The sequence below is a fragment of the Bombus fervidus genome, chromosome 12, assembly GCF_041682495.2.
Source record: "Bombus fervidus isolate BK054 chromosome 12, iyBomFerv1, whole genome shotgun sequence".
Taxonomy (NCBI): Eukaryota; Metazoa; Arthropoda; class Insecta; order Hymenoptera; family Apidae; genus Bombus; species Bombus fervidus.
This window is the reverse complement of record NC_091528.1, coordinates 506,966-527,337: the sequence shown is the minus strand read 5'-3', so window position 1 is coordinate 527,337 and position 20,372 is coordinate 506,966. Positions and strand designations below refer to the sequence as shown.

The 20,372-nt window shown below is 37.1% G+C and overlaps 1 long non-coding RNA gene across 1 annotated transcript in view; it reads right to left on the bottom strand.

Annotated features, from left to right (window-relative positions):
• LOC139992940 (uncharacterized) overlaps nucleotides 1–19,881 on the bottom strand; it is a 91,073-nt gene extending 71,192 nt beyond the window's left edge. Inside the window, exon 1 of the long non-coding RNA XR_011801250.1 lies at nucleotides 19,808–19,881. This is a non-coding gene — a long non-coding RNA (uncharacterized lncRNA). The remainder of the gene's footprint in view (nucleotides 1–19,807) is intronic.
• Between the last annotated feature and the right edge of the window lie 491 nt (nucleotides 19,882–20,372).

The window sequence follows — 20,372 nt, the reverse complement described above, 5'->3', positions numbered from 1 at the left end:
TCAAGCTGAAAGGGTAATTGACGTTTCGGTTGAATTCCAATACGGCCAGTTCCAGTTCCTCCTTTTTTTTCAATCCCATGTATTTTTTCTTGCTCCTTTTTTGAATTTCGCGATCGCTGACTGATGGACGGAATCGAATGCATCCCTGATGTTGTAGATTATGCAACGATCGAGCGTTACTAGCATAACCGTGTGCCGTACAACCTGCCGTTAATTAATTTATGACGCGTCTGTTACGTTCATGCCTGAATACTCCGATAATTTTGTAAGTTTTAATCTTTGGTACTTATTTTCCTTTTTCGGCTTGTTCGGATTGTCGACCAGGAGGAAAAAGTAACAAATTATTTTCCAAATATATAAAGATATAATTGTTCGTTATTTCTTTGCGTATTGTAGAATAGTTTACATCTACATTTAATTAAACGAATAAAATGAAATAATCTATGTAACCATAAATCGGATTGTAAGAGGAACTTCAATTTCGGAATCTCCAAATTCTCTATTGTTTAGGCAAAGTTTGATATGATATATATAATAATAACGATATATTAATTTCACTTTTAGAAAGATTACCATTTTGTTTCTTGATGAAAGATAAATGCTTTTCACTATTATTACAAGATAATTCGACATAGTTGTCTAGCGTCCGTTTCAACGTTGTTCATTTATAAAATCAGCGGCAAGTCAGATATTCAGCGTGAAGATGGAATAGCGATGAGGAAACAAGACCGTTGTGTCCATGTTCTTCAATGCGGCTGGATCAAATAAAGGAAGTTACACGCGAACGTATGGCATAACAGTATCGAGTTTTTCTACTGTCTAGATCAGAATGCAGCCTTGGATGAGCACTACGTGCAGTTCGGCGTCTGCACATACCTGAATCACTATATGCCAGTGGAAAAACTATGTGCAATAGTCGGACAGAGTTTCTCAACCTTCGTCACACCCTTACAAATATTTTGTGACTAAAATTTGCCATAATTCTTGAGACTCTACCGTTTTATCACATTTTTATGATATTATCTCGATTTCGATGCGCTTAAAATTTAGAAAATAGAAATGAAAGAGAAAATTCCTTCTATATTATTGACAACGCAACGCTCATTGCAAAGAACCAAATAAAATAACACCAATCGTAAAAATATTATTCGAACGATCGCAAATTCTTATAATTCCTTGCAAGAAAGAAAACGTTCATTTTCTTTCGATTAGAAAAACTGTGGGAACAAATTAATCGGTAGAAGAACACGGAGAATAACGTCAATCATGAAAATATCACATGGAGAAACAGCTGGACCATTCCGTGAATTATTTCACGTGGATGGAAGGCTCGAGGGTGGAAAACCCGGAGACTAACAAATGCGAAACGAAGCAAGATCCATCGTCGGGCAGACGGCACGTGATAACCACTGATCGCTGGACAGCCAAACAATAAAGGCTTTCGTACAAAGCCCAACGGCATTCCTATCCATTCACACATGCAGCAAAGTCCTTTGGACAATGCTGAAGCTCGCCAATCCTACACACTCGCCCGGCTCGATATTAAAATACTTGAGCATATTCTTGACGAGTCGCGCTTAGGCGCCGAAAAGCTCAAGGCGCCCATGTCTTCAAAGAACACGTCAGCTTCCAGGGAAGAATCCTTTTGCTACTGATACAAGAAATTCCACGAATTCTGCGCGAACGTTGTCGCAAAATGTTCGCTGTTTCCTGATCGACTCCTCTTTGAAACATCTCGCTTGCCTTACCCTTATCATCTGTGAAATCTGCTTATACGCTTCCAACTCGCGATTCTTGTCCGCCAAACAAGTTTATAGATGCTTCGAAAGTTGCATCTAGGAATGCAAGGCGTTTCTTGACAATCTTGACAAGTATCTCCGATGCTTTGTATGTACCGCTTTGTAGTAGGTTTAAAAGAATCTCACGAAAGTTTCTCTCGTGTTTTCTTTGGATGTCGCAACATCGATTCGCTTTACGCGAGAATTCATCGATATTTCTGCTACGCTTTCTATGCTCCTAGCGAAGCCACTTAGAAAAAGAGACATTTTTTAATCATTTATTAAGCCTAATTTGTTCCGACGCAAGAAAATATTTTCACGACATGTAAAACATCTCGCCCAAGTGCTTTTTCGATATGTATGCGTATTATGTGGAGGATGTGTGTTAAAAGAGTTCGTTAAAAAAGCGAACCTCTGAAAAAGAGACCTTGTACCGAATGTACCATGCTTTTCAATAAATCGAATAAAACTCTGATAACAGACCCGGTCATTACATTCCCTTTACAACAGTTTTCTATTTCCAAGTTTTTGTTTCTCTTTTTCGAATCAATTTCTCGTAGTTTATACAACAGTCAGTTGTTGCAGAAAAATTGCCAGAGACATGCGCACAAAACTTGGTTTTTTGTACTACTCGTTACAAATATTCCATTTAGAAATTAACCGAGAAGATCGCTCATTTTACGTGCACAATTTTATACAGGCGTCGAAAATATCAATCGTTATTCGAACAAAGGTTAGTCAAGTTCTGATACGATTTATGTTCTGCGTATTAAACTGGAGAACTTTTTAAATTGCGAGAAGTATTTCTATGCCATTGTATTTATTGTGGTATTTACATATAAATTAATTACACCCAGCTATTTACATACGTATTAACGAAACTTGGAAAACTTGCTCTTAACGAATGAATCTTGAAGAAAATAAAAAGAAAGAAGAATAAATGTTTAAAACTTTTAACAACCGTAAACGATGTTACATGTGAAAAAAATCTACTTAAAGATTATCCACTATAGGGATGTCAAGATTATTGTCGAATCTTTCAAGTTAAACGATAAATAACGATGCACAAGTTCCTTTTCAATATCAAGTTACACAATTACGTCACGATCCAAACAAGAATCAAAAAGCAATGTCGAAACAAGATTAGCATCTTATTTGTTGTCTTGACTTTGACTTCCAATTGTTTGTAGATTGTTTAACGCTGGAGGTCAGGAAGTCAAGATATTGGTCTTGGATGCCCGCGAACAAGCACGATATATATATTTTAATTCGTATTGGGAACGCACAGGTTGCTCGCGGTGTGGGTATAATCAGTATCGTGAGCCTACGCACAGCTTGGTGTCGGCCCTGGAACCCCTTATATCCCATGGGGACGTTGTCCTCGTCTATTTCCTCGATTTCTCGAGAAAATTCAGAGGCAGCTATCAAGGTTCGTGTACATACACATACGCGTAAAATATGTGGATGTATATAAGTGAGAGAGTGCAAAAACGACAGACGAAACGCCAAAAAGACACTCGGCACCATTACAGAGGGTGACGAGCGTATAACGGCGTTCCTCTGAATAATTGAAGTTCGATCCTCGCTTCTCAAGAATATTAATGGAAGCAGCCTTCCCTTGCTCCGTTACCAACCTCTCTCTCACTCTGTTCACCCTCTTAGATCGAAACTCGCCCCACCTGTATATTTTGCGTCTTCGTTTTGTGAAAATCGGCTGGGCTAGCAGCGCTGGTTATTGCCAGCTTGATATATAATTTATGGAGAAATAAGTATATGCTGATTTTCATTTTTTCGATAGCTTTATAGGAATAAATACCGGATAAAACGCTATTGCCACAGATCAACTTTTCCTTTTATCTAAATTATCTTTCAATATCTGTAAAATACCACATTTATTTATTTAATTCTTTTGCAACATAAATAGTCCGTTAACTAGAATAATAGATTCGTTCGTAAGTTTGTAGCGACTTTTAATTCCGAATATTTTTGTTAGTGCCGCCAACGGTTTAACACTTTGCGGATTGGAAACTCCAACTCGCGTTTTGCATTTTCCAACTGTTGGCGACGGGAGACGCGAATTCGCGTCTTAGATACTTCATGCGGTATCCTATAAAAATATTAACTACTGTTAAATAAAATAGTAAAAAAAGCAATGGATGCAATAAACGAAATGTTTTGAGTGTTTTTACATTACATGCTCGAATAATACGAAATCGTTATCAACATATTATATATAATATTGATTGCCCGGAAAGTTCGTTCCGATTTTTTAAGGAATTTAATAAAATAATAAATTTTGCTCAATACCTCTCCATCGAGGAAATTGTTTTCAAGCATATCACACTGAAAAACGTTACTAGAAGCATTTTTACATATACTCATTGATTTTTAATAAAATATCACGTTTGCTAAATGCTGGTCGGAAAGTTCGTTCCGATTCTTAACTCTTTGGTCGACATAAAAAATCATATTGAAAAGTTTTTCACCGAAAAACCTGAGAGGTTCTGGAAGTATGGAATATTCAATGCGCAGGTTGTTAAACAAAAAAAAAAAAAAGATGTGAAAGAAAGGTTTTGGAACAAAATGGCATCTATATAAATTCAATAAATATATATCGAATCGAAATGAAAATCGGGACGAACTTTCCGAGCGACCGTTTGAATCTTTTCAATCGCTCCAAAAATACGCGGGAATTCAGGCTATATGCTTGCCAGAGCATACGGTACTCAAAGTGTTCAGATAAAAGATAGATCGATGTTGATACCAAAAACGGTTTGTGCGAAAAAGATGAAACACGGATCATGTTACCGATTTCGCACTTGTAGCCAAAACAGAGCCTGGACATAACTGTCCTTGGAACTATGGTTATAGTTAGCCATCCATCTTTGTGCACAGTGTGCAGTGCACTGTATACACATGTGAAGCTAGCAGCATTATCTTCAAGGAGTCAATTGATTTCAGACAAGCAATCAAAACAAACGATACAAATTTTAATCAATGCAAGATGTTCTCTTCGGACAATTATTATTATATATCAGTTTTATGTTATCTTACTTTAGTTACATATATTATTTACAGTTATTGTTTGTTTTGTATTGTTATTATTATTATTAAAACTTACTGAACTTCAACACAGTGATGTTATTATTACGCTATTGACATTGTAATAGTTTTCTTAACGTCATCGTACTGGTTTAATTTTTCCGGTGACATTGTTTTCTCATGTTTGGCTTAAATGTGTCCATTAATGTCGCCAGCGGACTATCTTTTGTACAAAATTCATTAACAATGCAAACTTGTATCTTAAACACGAACATTGTCCGGTGAAAAGCACGAATCCCGATTATTATCTGCGCATCAATGGATATATTAATCGGGTGTTTGCACCTACACGGCCAGCAGATATTAACTTCATTATGCTCTTCTTTCGTTGTCTTCAATTTCCATTTACTCGATAGCTAATTATAACTCCCTTCTTGCTGGGTTTTGACACTCTCATTAGCATCGAGGCCGCCGCCCTTCCACCTTAACTTCATCTAAAGATGAGATTGCCGGAAGAAGTGAATGGTCATTATCGAACAACCGATAAATCAATTTGCATTCAATCTCCATCGGCAGATTTAAGCGACCTTGCTAGCTGAGATTTTATTCAATCATGTATGAAAATTGTCAAACGCGTTTTGAAAAGTTTGATCGATTTAAAACCATCGACTAGGAACCTCGGAAAACAAACGTCTAATTTTGATAATTAAATGCTAACTGCCGCTCTCTTAATAACAGTAACACGTAGAACGAAACACGGATAGTATAGTTTATAGCATATTTTATAGTATATTTTAAAGAAATTTCGATTATTGAAACTCGAATTGACGCGTGGAAGAAAAGTCAAGAGACAGTAAAATGTACGAGAGACAAGAGAAGCTGTTGGTCCGAGGGAAAATTATCGGTTGAGAAGACAGAACACGAGGGTGGCATCGAGAAGGATATTAGGGGACCTGGAGATCCGGAGGAAAGGGTCGAATGTACACCAGGAGGACCAGTTCCATTGCAGACATAACCGCACTTTGCTACATTAGCTTTTATGTTAGTACATTCGACCATGCGGCTTACCTTCCTCTTAGTAACGTCCATCTCTGCGTTAGGCGCACGTATATATACATTTCGTTCAGAACGTTTCTAGTTGTAAACGTCCAGTAGTAGTAACCATCATCGTTTCACAGTGTTCACGGTACGACCATTACTTGCAAGGTAGCCGTTGTTTTAAGTCTTATCTAACGACTTCCTGATGGGAGAACCTCAACTGGCTTAAACACTCGTTACCCACCGCTGACCTTCATCGAGAAAGTCGATTCTTTCCGCTTCGTACCTTTGCTTCTTAATGCTCCCGATGAATTTCAGGATATCGCGTTACACGAAATTCCACGACAATTCCTATCTAAAAATCGGAAAATCAAATAAGATCGTTCATTCAGAAGAATGAAAATTTTGTAAAAGCTTTGCAGTATTTGAGACGATGCTTTAGAAATAACAGTAATCGTGTTAACAACGAACATCGTAAGCAATCGAGAAGGTTTAGGAATTTCCGAGTGAAGAAATCTGTGAAGAAGTATAACAATGATAATAGAATACTTAATTAGTAGCTGCACTCGAAACACATATATAACGATGTAATATAAACGTTAAATATATATATGTGTACAATAGAAAAGCGTAGGTCGTAAAAATGGAATTAAAATACCCGCTGTGAACTAATTTAATCAACTGAAACTTCTGGCTTGTTTCAATCTCTTTTTAAACAAAAATTGCTCCTTCTGTTTGAGGTAAAGAAATGTACCGTGTGTGAACGATACACGAAAGATCGTATGAGACATCGGTTTTAACGTTCAACCTTTTAGCGATCGAAGAACATCGCAAAACACCTCCAGTCTTAACAATTTCTGAGAACGTTCGATCCACAATGAATAGTCCAACCAGGCACAAACCGTCCCGGAACAATCCCCTAGCAGACGCATTCAATAAAATCCAATTTGACGGTGGCTCGTGCTCTCACCAGCAAAATTAGGAGCGTGTGTACGCGGTTTGGCCTCGGAATATACGAAAGCCACCCTTGGGCCAGCAATTCAGGACATTCCTGCAAATAATTTCGGGTCACCCACAGTCCAGAATGTCCACCACCGTCGGCAATACAAGTGAGAAGCTGATTTCCGCTGGAATGAAATGGTAAAAGTGGGACTTATGAAGAATTCTCTCTTTTTGTTGTGCATTGTGAGTAAGGAACTAAATGAAGACTGTAACGTAAAGAAGAATCTAGATAATATATAATTATATCGGGCTTAATTATTAATAAGGAGAAGCGACCGCTGCATCAAAACATTGCTCTATCGAATTTTTACAAAACTGAAATTAGCAAAATTTTTACGATAGTTAGAAATATCTGGAAGCGTTATTAAGCGACAGAAAATGTGACACTTTTATTAACGAAATGAAAAGTTAAATAACGGATCCGGTAAAGGATAAAATATTTCATAAAATAGGGGAAAGCGATATCGAGGATTTGTTAAAACTTACTCGACGATGGAATGTCCGCTGCTTAATGTAGGATATTTTATCGTGTCCACTGTGTAAACTTACAATGCAGTTTCGCCGAGTATTCGGTGGAAACGGAGTGGTCGCGTAATTAAAGGAAATTTTACAGAGCTTCCAAATGTTTTATTTTTCTATACTTTCTTTATTTCACGGGTATCATCGGAATGTAATTACGTTTCCATGCCCTCTTCTCTACCGGTATTAATTCCAGAAATTTTTACTCAAGCGTACAGCTTAATTAAATCCAATTTAAAATTGCTTGTAACTGAAGGACTGTATTCGTTGCGTAAAGAGATCACACGTTTCCTATCGAAGTAATTACGCCTGTAGTAAGGAAAAAACAAAAAAACTTTTACTTGCATGGAAAAGACCACTTGAACGTACAAACAAATCACAAGTCGTTTTATGTAGTGTACGTAAGAGAAATTCTGCTATCTTTTATTAGGTTGGCTCACGACTAACGTCGCTTCGTTTTTCAAGTAATACAAATAGTTCTTTTTTTTTTTTTTTTTTTTAATTACGACTCAATCTGATAGAAAATATATCTGATAGAATAGTTATTATTCATACTCCTAGCGATCGTAACCTTCCAAAGTATCGCAAATATACATATTTTCCTATTTAGCCATATGGAAACCATGCCAAGAATTACTTTGGACATTCAGTTCGATGAATGGTTTTTCCTTTGATGAGCTTAAGCGAAGCCCTTTGCTCGATGCAAAACGAGCTTGCTAGGCAAACCGAGGGTGTTGTTTCGGTAACGCTACCACGGCCTATAATACAACACGAGCACGACCTCGACGAGTATATACGAGAGTACGGGGGATAATTAAGGTTCGGGACAACCTACGCGGCTTTTGTACTCGGTCGAGGTGCGTTCGGTCCTGGAGAGAGTTGCTGGTTTGGGAGAATAGAAGGTTCCTCGACCGGGTGAGAATAGGAGGGAGCTGGTTGCATCTTGATTTAGTGTACCAACGAAATTATAGCAGACTTCTGCCGTTAATTAAGAACTCTACGAAAGATTCTAGCGAAGCTATCTTTCCTTCTATCCTCGCTTACGTGTGCCTTTTTTCAACCAATTTCCTCCCTTCTTTTCTTATTCGCTCTCCTTTCTCCTTTTTGAAAACACTTCGCGTAAGCTGCCTGCATCGAATTTTCTACCACTATGAGTTTCGTCTCCTTCCCTTCTTTCATTTTCCTCTTCCAACCCCCTTATTTTTTGTTATTTACTGTTCTTCCTTTCCGTTTCGAAAACACCTCGTGCAAGCTGTCTTCCTCTTTCCCTGCACGAATGTCGCCACTTCTAAAACAGCGTTTTCGCTCGCTTAATTCGTCCCTCCTCTTTCGCTTTTCGTCTCTTCAGCCACCACCCTACCCAGTTCCATGCCCCTCCAACAACGACTTTTACGTCACTTCCATTCCAGCCTCTCCCATTCCACAATTCGCGTTAGTCGTCTCCGTCTTGCTCGAGTTCGTTTTCCTACCCACCTCCACTGGCACGAAATTACACGCGAGTAATTTATAATTTAGACGCCGAGGAGCTGCTAGAAGACGACGACGAAGACGAAGACGAAGACGAAGACGAGGGCAAGGACGGCGACGGGGTCGACGTCACGACAGGAGGAAAAGGAGACACGTGTGTGGCCACGCTTGTCAGTTTCGGTTAATGTTTTCGACTTTCCGTCGGTTATTTTCTCAGATTTTCTGGATCGCGATGTAGCAGGATAAGGAGACTGAATTCGGATATAGACGAATGGTGATTTATCCGTTCTATTTTGGAAATCGATGTTCGCGCAACGTCTTCCTACAAATTGTTTCCATACCGTGTTCGAAAAATAAGATTGCAAATCAGCCTAGAATTATTCCAAGTTTTAATCACCTGGAAAAATGTATTCTTCTTAACGTCACACATGATTCAAGGATAATAATTCCTTCTCGCAGAGTGTCGAACATGGTGCGACCGAATGTAATTCCAAACTTTAAATTGAGAAGCAAACTTCCTCGTGGCGTTGGAAACGCAAGATGTAACAGTGGCACAACCGATGGGACGCGAAAAATCACCTCAATTTCGACTGCGCGCGGAAATTCACGTCAACTCGCTCTTTATGGATTAACGTGCAACTTTGTCATTATTCTGATTGCTTGCGTTAAGCTCGTTAGCCTTCGATGCACGCCGTCACAGCCAACTCTCATAGTAATTTACTCTCTAAGTTGTTACATACACAATAATCTTCCATTCGGGCCCGACCGACCAGAGTTACTGACACAGTTTATCTTATTTATAAAGTTCGCGACTATTCCAATAAATATTTCATTAAATTAATATTTTATCGAACTTGGGATATTCATAACAAGGATCTATCAAACTATATATTGGATTAGAATTATCGTAGATTTAATCTACGATCGATTAAAAGTTAATTAATCCTTCCTTTTACAAGAACGAAACAACAATACTAATATCAAACATTTTCTGCTCATCTTTCTTAAACGTTACCTACTTTTAAGAAATATATCTATCGTTCTATATATGTATACAACTCTATTTGAATTTTCACCCACGTTATCTGAATTTCAAAAGTACGAAGCAACTTTAGCTGTATTGACAAAAGATAAAACTTGTAAATTGCTCTCTTCGAAGCACCGTTCAAGCGTCATAAGTTTTTAATGTTAAACTCTAACTATTCTTAATATTGCTTGCAACGCACGCTGTAATACTCTGAACGAAATTACTTCGCTGTTCTGTAAATACAAACAATCTGTATAAATTCAACAAAAAATTCCTGTAATGAAAGAGAATTGTTAACGCGTCGATACATCTTTTTATCACACTGTACACATATACATGCATATCAAAGTAGCAGAAGTAAAATGGGGGAAAATCAGCTAAAATCAAGGTAATCGCCGAGAATTAACTTTAAACGTAGGTGATTATTTTCTATGGATTTCTAAGTAATGGGAGGCTGGAGTTTAATGAAAGTGTTTTGCTCCACCTCAATAGAATACGAGGAAACAGGATGAGATTTCAAAAAGCGAGGAAACATCTAGTGCAACGAAAATTGCATCAGGACTCCTCTGCCCTCGGCAACCTCTTTACCTTTGGAAAAATATACAGACTGGACCAACCTATATGCAGATAGTTTCATATATAGGGCGTGTGTCAATGAAACTGTACGTATTTAAGATTTAAAAATAAGCTTTCTAAGACGTTACACGAAACAATATCAATCCCGTTTATACGAAACGAATCTCATTTCAACACATCACCTTTAACTCGATAAAGTATCAAATATCAAGATACAAACTTCATGTTATTTTTCTGCTTCCGATCTACGAAAAAAAAAAAAACACATAATTTCACAGAATCGTATAAATTCGAAATATTTCCAGACTTGCGGCGATAGGAATTTGAAGTAGCATTTCTGAAAAAATTAAAGATTAAAGAAAAGATTAAAGTGGACATGTTTAATTCAAAGACTCGAAAAAATGTTTAACTGAATAAGTCCGAAAAATACTATGACACCGAAAGCTTTGGAATTAAAAATAGGAAAATAGAAAAGAGTAGGGAATTTATCTTTGTTTTGATGGTGTTCCTGTGTGTAACACCCTATAGAGGTACACAATCTGAAACGTAGACGTGCCGGTGCACGTGCGCCCACCTATGCGACCTGTAAAATATTCAAAATCCATACTCGGGTATTTACAGGGACGACTGAGCCCGTATGTCGTAACGTTGCTGGGGTTTATTATATTTTAGACGTGTCTTTTCCCGCTCACCCCACGGGAAGAAAGTCTCACGACGAAGAGAAGACTAGGGAGAAAAAGGAAGAGACAAATCGAATCGAACGTAGAGAGAAATATACTTGATCGAACCAAGAAAGATCCTGTTTCAAAAACAATCTTCCATTTTAACTGTTCTCGTCCATTTCGGTAAAACAATTCCTATTTTTAACTTCTTTTTTTTTCGTGTTTTCTTAGTTGTAGCATTTAGATGGCTTGATTGCTTTATTTCGTTTATTTTTAATCAAGACCACGAAAACAATTCTTTATACGCAAAATTTTCCTTATTTTTTTTATTAGAAAAAGATCTCTTTTAAATAAATAAGTATACATTCTTCTTTAATCACGGAAATGAAGGAAGAGCAAAAGAAACGAAGGCAAAAGCAAAGCTATCGATTTTGGAATCCTATCGATTAAAATTTCCATATACGATATGGTAACTTAATAATAAAGCAAAATCATCGAGGGAAGATAATTATTCAAACGAGAAGAATGAGTGAGTCAGAACAGATCCCCCAGAAAGGATATGCAAAAGAACGCAGAGAGACAAAAAGATGTAGGGAGACAAAGTGGAAAAAGAGCAAATCGCCAATGGAAGGGGAAGAGAGTCAGAACGAAGGGGTAGACACCATTTTTCAGTCTAGCATCCATGAATCTGAAATTGAGTGGATCAGCCATCTGCGACACTGTTTCCTCTTACCAGATAGATCCGTATGCGCATACAACGAATGGTTCTTTAGTAGATGCTAAATTGCATATGCAGCCACCTTTCTATAATTTCCCTTCTTTCCTCTATCTCGCCAAACCACTATGTTTAATACGAAACGGAGAATAGTAAAATAACACCCATGTTTCATGTTCCAAAATAGACTTTAATATTAAATATTTAATATTAAATATAATATAAAAATATTTAATATTAAATAAAATAAAAATTATTTAAAATTAAACAAATTAAAGATGTATTTCTGAATTTACAGATACATCATTTCTATTGTAATTAATTTCAGTTAAAAATAATTAGGCAAAATAAAATCTGGAACGAAAGGACTGAGAGGGAAGGGAAGAGTACTTATATGCGGCAGATATTTAATTTACATCTAGAAATAAAAGAAATCTACACAAAAGGAATTGAAGTTTCATGAAATATTATAGGAATTTAATTACAATGTTGAATATTTGACTAGTAGAGAAAGAAGAATTTCAAATGATTCTAGTTGTTTCCAAGATGTGTTAAATTCATTATTCAATGAGCAGAGGTATAAGTTCTTACGCGACTATACGACGTTTCATTTAACAGGTGAGACTTTCCACGCTTAGACGCCAGGCTCACACGCTGTTCTTTTTATGGCTACTTGTTTACGAGCGGCACGTATTAAAAATAAATCCTGAAACATGTAGCAAAGTATGCAAGAAGGAAGAAGTCTTGCCACTGTTAGGCAATTGTGTCATATCGTTTAAAGAAAGCTGTATAAAAACACCGGTTGTTTTTTTTCAGCAAAGGGAAAAAAGAACACGTTGTAAAATTCAACGTTAGGAATGTAGAAACGAAATCTCTTATTATCTGGTTCTTAAGAAACTTGCAACTTCTCGGAACGTTTGAATTATTGAAGCATCAAAAGTGTTGAAATTTTCCTTCCTATAGGGAAAAAAAAACGTTGGATCGAAATGTGAAACCTGTCCCAAAGAACATTCGACAAGCTCAGTGGAAAACTAGTATACGTTACACATATATTCTAAACTGATTTAATTTAAAATACTTCTAAATTGGTGGCTGGAAAACAAAAATGATATACCATAAGAAACTCAAAGAAATTCGCACATACGTATACGCGTATCTAACTTGGATCCCATCAGAAGGCAATAACATAGAGAGAACACGCGCTTTGGAATTTGTCGCCTCGTTTCGGCCGGGTCACTTTTCGTCTTTTTCTTCTTCTTTAATATCGTTGACTTGCCAAGAGAGCTAGGAAATATATTCTAGTTTTCTACTTTTCTATTCCGTGTTTCCTTTATCTTTTCTTTTCTTTATTTCTATCTTGTTCCTTTCTCATTCCTTCCATGTCAACTTCCTTCCTTTCTTTCTTAGTCTTTTCCAGCGTGCAGCGCTAAAACTTATATTTCTTCCTTATTCTGACTTTTTTCATCGTTCCACGCGAAGGGAACTCCACGGTCACCTTTTTTTCAGACCAGCTAGATATATGCGCGAATATGCGCGAATATGCGCGGAAGAGAAAACCTCAGTACTATACCGTGCTCCTTTTGTGGAAACAGCTCCGATAGCGTACGGAAATTCAAGGAACGTTTCACGGTGTGTTCGCCTCTTCGTTCGAAAAAAACTGTCGCTCTACTTTAAAGATAAATTTCATCGACTCGAGTACACAGTGTTCTCCCGTGAAAATGAACTATGATTTCAAAAATATATGCCCTATATTCCTCTCGAATTTTGTTTGAATTTCTTTGAGGCAATATCGTTGTAACTTTGTAATTTTTCTCCGTGTAACGAGAACATAAGGATGAATTCAATTTCCGCTGAAAGTATAGGCTTATTTTATAGACGCTATTTACCAAAATTTTAGAATGAATTTAGACCGATACTGATATTTTAGAATTTAAATGTTTAATATGTGTAGCTTTACTCGATGATAAAACTGTTTTATAACCCTACTTTTTCCTACCATCTTTTCACGAGTAGACGTTTATAAACCACTTTTCCTCGGTAAAGCATTAACAAAGACCAGCACGCGTTCGGTTTAATAAACCTGGCAATATTACGGCCCGGAAAAATTAATGAATCAATCAGAATACCCAGGAACGTTGAACGATCTCCTCGGGCGAGCCGAATGAACACTGGAAGAAGTATTTTGAATATATTTGGACCACAGTGTCGACAGGAAGATAAGTATCCCCTCGGCTCTGTTCTAACACCCTCCGTCCAACGGCAACCAAAATCCATGGAAGCGCGATAAAGTAATTGCGGTACAAAGTATGAAATATGCAGGAGGCCATACGAGGCGAGGGCGAGCCACACCAGGGGGGAGGAAGATGAAAATGAAGACGCTGACGAAGAGCAAGTGGAAGTAGCAGAAGAAAGATAAGACAAGGGTTGCCTGGCCGGCGCGCTATGCCGCGGCGGAAGCGACGAGCCGAGGGTTCCTGCGAATTATAAGTTTTAATTACTGGAAGATGAGCAGATGGATTACCTTGTACCTTTCCTTCCCCTTCAACTCTTTTTTAACGGATTGCCCTGGCTTGGCTACCAGTTAGGACGAATAGTTTTGCAGCGGTCTATGAGAAAAGACAGAATTCTCTAAAGAACTTTGAAACGCGTTACAACCAATAATTATATCAACGAAGAACAGTGAAATTTACTTTGTTCCAGCGAGGAAAAATTGACGAATTTATGGTAATGGATGATATGAGAAAAAAGTGATAATCGAAGAAAAAATAAAAATTCTTCTTTTTGCACGTAGAAGCCCTTAGTTCCCTACTACGAAAGCAACAAGGATAACAAAATTCTTGGAAAATCTATTATATATTCCATTTATCTATTCCAACTCGGGAGCTTATGCTCGAGGCCGGTAAAAATCGATCAGATTCCAGGCAACGTCGCGTTCGCTATAATTTATCATCTTGGAACTGCCTGCCATTTTGCGTAATTGAGGAACCGATGGCGGATGAAGACTTCGGCGCGAGAAATTGGCCGTTCGTGAAATTGATTGCCGAATGGATCAGCTGTGCGAAGGCATGGACTTTAACTATTCAAGAGTGCTGGCATTTTCGTAGCACTTTGCTGTCAGTTTTAGTCCCGTTTTCTTCGCAAGTTTCTTGGATGGGAACGAATCTTGCTAATTTTTCAAGAAAAATTACCACGCTATATTCTTTCCAGTAATATTCTCATTTATTAACCAAGTAAATACTAGCTCTAGGAAAAACCAATCGACTCACTTGGACTCATCCCAACGAATCGATAAAAATGAAACGATCATCGTTCGCAATTATTTTTTACCTTAATACGTGTTCTTCTCTGTTTCGTTTCAAATAAACAGATTGGATTTCAAAACATGTAGGCGAACTTTAACGGCCAGCTACTTAATTAGAAGCGATCACTCAAAAATGGTTTTTATTGCCAAAAAGGATTACGTAATATTCGTTCTCATTAGTATTAAAATATCAAGAGTGATTTCACGGGCTATAACGTCTTTGAAATCTGGATGATACTTTGAACGCGCTCTTACATAACGCACAAGCCGCTTACATATTCATCGACTCATAAATGTCTAAAGTGTTTTAACGTAATATCTTGTTAATGCGTAATATCGCCTTCTCTGCTAAATCAACACGTCGCAATGGCACGCGAACAATTGCACAACAATCTGATACAACGCATCAAATTAAAAACGAACTATGTGTATTTCTAATTCCAGTCTGACCAATCGTGGCTTATACTTCGGATTCGCGTTGTTACATACGAATATTCGTTTGACTTATTTTTATCTAACGACAAGGCAATTTTTCTTTTTAGTAACTATGTGAAAAGTATGTACTTCTTAGTTACGAAACACATATAGTAGCGTAATATTTAAAATTATGTCAAAGTATAAGTGTTGTAATAAAATGAGTTTTGCAACTGAAATTTGATAACATGTAATTACCATTTCAGTACCTAATTTAGAGAAGATTATTTTCTTTAATATTTGTCTTCCTGCAAATTTATAGATTTATTATATTATATTATATCGTGGGCATTTTGTCTTCTTCCGTTAGATCCTCCGGTCGTTTGACACTGCTATTCGCATGCTCCCTGAAAACTGAGCAATTTAAAAGTATATAAAATAATAAAGGTCGAAGATGTTGACTAAGTTTCTCTGAAAATTGGACGATTTTGGACCTTTGATGATAACGTATGTGTAACTAACGGGAGAAATTTTTCAGCTCCGTCGAATAGGAGTTCACGATAGAATTCCTGGTCGGAGCAACACGACAGAAGCGATGCTGATTGGTGTAATAGTACGGTGGAAATGGGTTTGATGGACCGATGCTGGGTGCTGTGACGATCGTCACAGTAGCACGTCGATGAAACGGCACTCTTCGACCACCTCTCTTCGCTTATGTAACACATCCAGGCTCAAGTCTCTGTGTGTGCAAAAGAGGCCACGGATGCTCCAGTGCCACTCTTTGATGCATACGGTAACACAAAGAATCTCCACTCTGTGTGCGTGTTTCAACGTTATAGGAAGTCAGTTTCGACTAAAAACATCGTATTTCTTACTTCAACATCACCCTGGTTATTCCTATCGAGTTAAACGTGGTTTAGATTTTTTCCAAGTTCGTTTCACGAGTTTTTCATAAATTTATTTTCGATAAAATTTGGTTTACAGATTACCACAGAATATTTATTATACAAAGTGCAACCAAAAGTATAGCCGATGTAGTGTCAACGTTACGCCCCCCCCTTAAAGTACCATGTACGAGAAAAGTTAAATACGCATAATAATTTAATTATATAAATTTCAACCCAGTAAAAAAATCTAATTTCATAAGATAGCATTTCATTCAAACAAAGTACGATGATTTAAAGCGTACAGCTAGTATGACTACGTTACCGTATGAAATTTCTGCGGCAAATATGCACCGATGAACGTATAAATGCATGTATATAGTATGTATGTAGTCGCAAATCTATGTAACATGCGGCTAGCCCTTCGTCACTCTATTCCATACTCTCGAATATATAGCCCGTTCACCGCGAACCATAGCCTACATCAACATTCGTTCGACGTGTACTAAAAGGGCCATGGTCCAGATCATTCCTCGAAATTGCTCATCTAACGGACACGTAACTCATCAATCAATATTTCCTCGTTGCTCATGACTTATCATGTGGAAAACCAATGGGCGACTGCGTACAAGATTTCTAAATCCCCAACTAAACTAATCAAACACCCTTTTCGCCCCTGCTCCAGTTGGTTCATTGTGATCTAAAGCTTATCAAATATGGGGGAATGAAATAGCTATCCCAAGTTATCTCCATTAATAGAATATGGCAATAAAACAAATTTTCGATTTCACTATTTTTTAACAGATTACTTGTAAAAAAATGATTTTTCCGTACCAAAGTTTAATCCTTGGAAGGTGGCGGCTAACGGATTAGCCGAGTCGGAACTCGTGTTTCATTCAGTGAGCCTCCTTTTTTAAAGAGCTTCTCAATTACAAAAATTAGCGATCATAAGCTATCGAAAACAACACGCATAAATGGAAACTTTCTTGTAAAATGTAATGTGCTAGTTGCTTACTAGGCTAATGCTATCCTAATTATCGCGAGATATTTATAATTCATCAAATATCAATGACTTTGCCAATTAATACAACCTTTATATATATGAATCATAAATCAGGATAATTGCTCGCGTTATCAATGCAGGATCGAAGCTTGCGATATCGAAATAAAAAGAAAGGAACAGATATATGAATGCAGTCGGTTGCAATGGGATTGAAACTGTATCGCAACATATATGTATATGCCAGTAGCCACTGTAGCCGTGTACATATTATAGCAGCACGTATTTCACCGATATGGGCCAATGTACACTATCGGCAATGTTGATCCTCCTATTATTCGACCGGCGAATGGCTAACGACGATTAACGGAATGTTTAGAGCATTAATCCCTGGCATTAATATTTCCCCCCTCCCTTGTGCCTCATCTATGTCCTTTATGCATCGAAAACTTGCGCATGTCGGTATATTAATGCGATATGTGTGCGTTCGCTATCAGTTCTCCGAAACCACCGAATATTACTTCTCGATTACAAAATTAACTAGTCGACAGTAAAAATGTTTGAATGTCGATAGTCTATAGAAAAAATCTTCGATTTACCAGGAAAATGAAAAAATCTGAAAAATCAGATTTAATCCTTCGAAACACGTAAACAACAGAAAATAATATATCGAGTGTTTAATACACATGTATTATATAATTAATGAATTATATAAACCGTTTTGAAAAATTCGTTCCCTTTTTGATTATGTATCAAAAGTATACATAGATACTAATAACAAAAATTCAAAGATCGTCACACAAATTCCGTTGGTTATAGAAGTCGATAAAAAAGTAATTTGTCGCTTGGAATGGTATTATTAATTACACTTTATGGCAGCTTAAAGCGTAAAAGTTATCACTTTCGTGAAATATTCGTACCGATCATCGACTTTCGCAAAGAAAACTTTTATAACGTTAGATCAGATTTTAGATTGTATCGATATTAAAACGAAAAGACAATATCGCTCAAAGGTATTCGAAGATATTGCCTATCTTTGCAATTTAATCGCAAATTTAACAATAAAAGGATCTCCGACGATGTTGTTTGTATGATGATTATGTCAGTATACGGTGGACAAATAAATAACGGTAAACGACAAAATTAATTTCCAAGATCTAATGCAGAATAACAAAACTGGAGGATAAAGGGTAGGTATATCGTTTGATATCCGCGGCGGATATAAAGAGGAGAGAAAAAGAGATCGAAAGTAGGATTAATAGCTGAGCAAATTCGCGCTGCCTGATAAGCGAAACTAACACGAATTGAGAAAGTTTTTCTGGCGAAATGGCAGTGGGCGTTCGCGAAGGGTTCGCGTGTAAAGTCACGATAAATCGTGCGAAGACATTGATAGCAGACAGCCAACCTTGGATATTGCGCATTTACACAACGACGATATACGGGGTGGGTCAAAAACAGGATGATATCAAAGTCAGATGTTTCTTTCGGGACGAGTATAAACGCAGAGGAATCGTTGATATCTCGATCGAGATAATTCACTAGAAATTATCGCCCTAGCTACGAAAGATTTCCATTATTAGTCGTTTCAAATCTACGTTGACGAACGAGAGAAAATTTTAAAAATAAATGATTCGAAAGCTGTAATCTTACATGGTAACTTTACAAAATGTAATTATATTCAATATAAACGATAAACAGATGTACTATATGTATACTCTGAAATAGATATTCCTTGGCAACATAGTAGAAGATATTTATTATTAGTACAAAATTTATTAATTCTCGTACAGACGAGTAACAATTTGAATCTTCTTTTAGCCGCCATTATATATATTGCGTAAGTATTATGTTAAATTATAATATATAAAGTATTATACATGTATATTTTGATCATATTTTGGTAAGGTAGAATATACGCGAGTCTTATCTCTATATTGCAACAATGTCCATATTCGATATCGAAATGCTTCGGTTGCAGGATTAACATGGATTACGTTTGATAGTGTTATTAATACTGCATAAGAGGTCTTTGAACCATTATACTACTCGTTACGATATCATTATGTTATTATACTAATATCAATTTTAATATCTATGATATATTTACAACCTACAAATAAAAAACTTGAAAAAAGGAAGATATATCGATGTAAATTATGTAACAATCATAAAAAATAAGATAAATTTGTAAATGTTTTGAGAAACGTATCCCCATGTAACTTAGAGTTATTATCTCGTAAGGAGCGAAAGGAAGGCCTGGCAGTAAAACAGAATCAAATCTCGAGTAATAAATATTTCGCGAGTGGCAATACACAGTAGGTTATTTTCTATCCATTACCGCGATCAAGAAATATTTTACGTAGACATTTTCAGAGAACTCACCGACGAGCAGCACATTGAAAACCCATTCTCGCCAGGCTATCGTCGATGCGAACCTGTCTTCGATCTTGTTCTTCGGCTACACGTCGAAAGGATTTCTGCAACAGCAAGAGAACGGAAATCTTGATACGAGAACGATATATAACCATGTAATAATATACCCGATCGTGAGTTTCCTTGTTCGCAAAAGGAGGAAGTAAAACTCGGAATGCGACGTCGTGGTCGTAGACATCGTCATCGTCGTCGTCGTTGTCGTCGTCGTCGTCGTCGCCATCGTCGTGCAACGCTGCCTTAGTTTTATCGTGCAGCCTCGCTCATATCGCGGTAATATCTTGCCCGGTAAATGAAAAAGTTATTGTTTTCCATTCTACCTCCGTCCCAGCCCTTTCAGTTGCTTCTGGGCCGTCCGAAGTTCTTAACCGAGCAAGCAGACGAAAACCTTGCCGATGTTTTGCCTCGTGGAAGCATTCCTTTTGTCGGTGAAATACGTATTACAAGCAAAACGCCAAGTGTTTTTAAAAGAATAATATCTTGTATCATAGTCGCTACGTCGGCAGTGAAAATATTA